Below are 4,404 nucleotides of genomic sequence, written 5' to 3'. Positions count from 1 at the left end.
CATTCCTGAGACATTTCTGATCTCGTCGAAATCTGCTTTGGCGTTGGCAAGCGTTGCCTTCACGAGCTTTGGGTCAGGTGGTTCAGACTGATGAGGGAACTTAGTATGTGATTGAAAGAGAGATGAGGACTTTACGAACTGTAATAGTCGAACTTGTGTTTACAACGCCTACATCGGAAGACTGGTCAGGATTTGGTTTGGGAGTGATATTGGTAAGTGGTGGAATATCCTGCGGCCGTTACTAGTTAGACCACACCGGAACGTACGAAGAAATATATATACCTGGCTTGTCTGAGGGTGTAGGAGATCCTGTGCGCTGGAACTTGCAGCCGTTTCAGGGTTGGGAGACTGTTGAGCGCTTCGAGCAGAGCGCCCGGTCACCTTGCCCAAGCACTTGGGAACCAACCTTGATAATCCTCTGCGAGACCCATTCTTCGAAGGTGGGAGAGAGGACGGCTGTAATGATAATTAGAAACACAGATGTAGTTGTAAAGTCGAAAGTCCATACATCACTGGCTGCCCTCTGGCCTCTTCTCTCTGCCAAATGAGTGTTTGAACGACTTCGCTTCAGCAATCCCCAACGCTTCTTCCGAGGAGGATGGTCTTCATTCATCGAGTAAATTGAAAGGAGAGCTGAGTCTGAGTTGTTAGAGGTTTTTGGTAATGAGGATGGTGGTTGAAGGTATCATACGCAGGGCGAACAGGCAGCTGCCGAACATGTGTTTTGAAGCGCCCATTATCGATTGGCTAGACTAGAATATCGATGCATGCTGAAACCTTACTTACATATCGATATTTGAAGGAGGTGGGTACTGGTGATCAGGCAAAAAGGGCGCATCGGGAAACCTCGCCATTGTTCGGTGCGAGTAAGTACTGATGCAGCGGTGCTCGCGTTACAATATTGGAAGGACAAAGTTCATTTATCATTCACCAAGTGGTACTACAGGTCAATGAGCAGTCTTCGAGGTTCACTCCGACGCGATTCAAAATTCAGGTATGGGATTTGTTGTAGGCACAAATTGATGGAATTGAACTAGTAGTGACAGGACTGGAGATTAGTTTTCGGGTGAGCCAGGAAGGGGATGAGGCAGAGGGTGTGCTTCGTACGGGGTAAGGAGATGTAATTGGAGAGGGAGGTAAATTCTTAAGTGGTGCGATAGCCTTTGGGAACCCGGATAGTACAGGTGCATGAGCGGATGGATGTTGAGGTTGATGATGGCCCCATGGTCAGCGGAAGGCGGAGGTGCTATTGCGAGTGAGTGAATCAATCCGTCGAGCCGTTGTGTGCTAGTGACTACGAAATTAGAAGAGTGAATATTTACCATCAAAACTCCTCTTATCATCGAGGATGAGTATATGTGCATTGGAAAGTGAACTTTCAGGTAAGAGCGCATATACTCACCTGAGACGTCTCCGCGTAACTGATGAACCGGTCGTTCAGTACACGCGTCAGAAACGAACACAGAACATGGACGCGCACCATTTGATCCAAACATTCTACTCGTCACTTCCACTCAACTTTCAAACTGACGGAACAGCCATACGTACTGACACCCTGATCTATCGGGTCCTCAAGGTCGTATGGAGGATCGCAAAGTTCAATGACGTTATCGCAGATGTGCTGCAGGAGCGTGTTCAAAGGAATGAGGATCGGATCGAAATGGTTAGAACCAGCTTGATGTAGCGCACGGGCCAGAGAGAGCAACTTGGGACGAGGGTAGTTTGGAGTGTTTAGAGGGCCGTACGGGTACGTTGGGAGTCCTTAATGGGTGGGCGGGAAGAAGACGTGGTCCAGGCACGGATGACAAAAAGTAGTACTAGGATGATAGCAATTGGAATTACATAATTCGGCGATCTCATAGTTCCGAGGATCGATCGTAAGTAGGACTTGATGGAATCGCATATGGTGCTATCTTTGATGGCGATCTACAGAGAACGGATTTGCTAAGAGTGTTGAGAGAGGCGTAGATACGTATTGTGAAATTTGCTCGACTTTACAGAAAGAGAAAAGACTCGGAAGACGTGGATTGACATAGCTCACAAGCGCGCGAACACGGGAGGAGTCAGTCCGTTCGATGGCCTCGGATATCAGCTGCGCTGAACGCAACTCCAGGCCAAATATAGCCCAGCGTGAGTCTAATAATAGACTCACTCTCTTGATATGAAATGTCAAAGTTCTCGCAGTGACTCACCTCTAACAGTTCAATTAGAAGCGTCCCAGATACCATCGATGAGTGCGATATAGATGTTTATCGTGTTGGCACCAGCTGTGGTCCTGAATCCCCCTCTAGCTACATGAGACCTAATATATTGCTGCATCCCTTCATTCATCTTTTTCGCGTTCGCATTTAGTTCATTGTGCTCTCAAAACGCGTATGTTTCCCTCTTCCATTTTTTACAGCTGACGTGTCCTCAGTCAATCACAGGCTTGCTCCCACTCACCTCGACGTGCACCAAGCCTCCCTCCCATCTGAACGTCACTTATATGGTCTTCTTTCCTGCATCATCATCCGAGGATCGTCGATTGTCCTTCATCCCGAAAAATGCAAATTCGGACATCAGCAACAACGCCCTAGCCAATACCATCGGGTGCTCTTTGTGTTCTTAGCGCCACCACTTCGTGTAAGTCTGATTATACTCTCAACTGATCGATTCTGACCTTTTCTAGCTTCAGCTTCATCTTCCAACCAGGACCACCTTCCTTCTGGCCCGAGAGGCATCTGAACATTGCGCACAAGGCGAACTACTCCTGCCTCGCGGGTGTGCGGCTCAACAACTACTAGCAGGAGTTCATTTCCCTCTCTTCCATCCGAAGACGGCGTTCTCTATTCAGTACTGATAGAAACGAGGACACGAGAATCTTCGGGATGAGTTCCCCAGTGAACGGCTTGGCAACTCCTCCACATAACAAATGATCTCGCAGTGCCGTTGTGCAGTAGTACAATGCACTATGTAAGTGGTCTTTCACTATTTCTCCCAGTTAAAGTTCATGGAGGCTGACCATAAAATCCCAGTGACGTGTATAGTTTGCATTATAGGAACGAAGAAGAGTCGCTCCCATTGCGGTTTTCCTTTTAAAATTTTACGGTCTATATGCGCTGTAACCGCATGCCCTGGCATCAATCGAATATGCCATCCACCCTGCTATCCCACTGTGGCCCCGGTGACTTATGAAGCCAACTTGATCGCAACGCGATGCTACTCCGCTAACCTTGTGCAAACCCAAATCCTTCTGAAGCAAGCATCGCTAAGCATCATGATGAACAGCCTGTTTATTTCAAAGGTATGTGCGACGGTGATTGGTCTCATCTAGCGGCCCTATACCCAGTCTTAACATATGACATTACAGGGACGAACCTCTAAGCACTGGTCGACGCCCCAGACCATCCCTCTCCAACGCCAACTTCCACGCACGGCCTCACCTCCTCTGACCACCATTGCCTACCTATCCTTCTGTCGTTTCTCCTGGCGAATGCGCGTCGAAAGATGCTCGGGAGAGACTGATTGTGGACGAGCAGCTGCTTACACTTGAGCTGCCCGTGATTAGTCTTCGTTGAGAGTTGTTCGGGTAGTTGAACAGCGTCACAGACCATGTTGTTTGGCACGACTTCGAGGGACGAAGAAGTCAACTGCAGCGAGCTACCTGTTTAGAAAGGAGGCAACGATGCCTGACGAGGAGAGAGCATGAAGCTGGGTGAGGCCAAGTGATCCTTGTCGAGGAGTTGGTTCGAGTTCACAGTGGGTTCTGACTTGCGCACGTCATCTTGCAGGAAGTAAACTGGGAAACAATTCTAGCGAGTATAGTAGCGATGAGAGGACAGTATGTAAATGTAGTGAATGAAATCTTTGTGCAGCCCTAAACTGTTTCGCGAAAACGAGCCCATTAAGTAGCAGAACAGAGCACATGAAATGCAAGAAGGTAAATATGTATTGTATGAAATCTGTAGAATACGCACAGATCTTCAGTCGATTAACATAGTACATTGCCCAGAGTCCGACTGACTAGATGCTACCACGAAGGCAAAACATCCTACTACTGTGTTCGACACTTGTGCCATGATGCGCCGTGTGCAACACAACTCAAGTCCAGCTGCAGGGCATTGTTGGGTATCACCAGCGTGTTGCCTGGGGCATACACCACTGGGTGGAAATTGAGCGGGATCCAGAGGAGAAGCCGTCCTTCAGGACCTACAACCCATCCCTCCTCGTTCAGGATAGGAGAGGCTGGGGTTTTAGGATCTTGGAGAAAGGAAGAGGAGGAATGAAGGGCATGAGTGAGGTCGGATGAAAAGCATATGGTAGCTAGTTCGAATGGTTGGTGCCGGTTAAGAAATTCTACATCCCACACCCGGATGGTCTTGTCTGCTGAGCCAGACACGATGCGTCTGCCATCAGGCGAGATTG

The sequence above is a fragment of the Suillus subalutaceus genome (genome assembly GCF_016647625.1).
Source record: "Suillus subalutaceus strain FC151 chromosome Unknown DFJ58scaffold_75, whole genome shotgun sequence".
NCBI classification, from domain to species: Eukaryota; Fungi; Basidiomycota; class Agaricomycetes; order Boletales; family Suillaceae; genus Suillus; species Suillus subalutaceus.
This window is presented reverse-complemented; position numbering follows the sequence as displayed.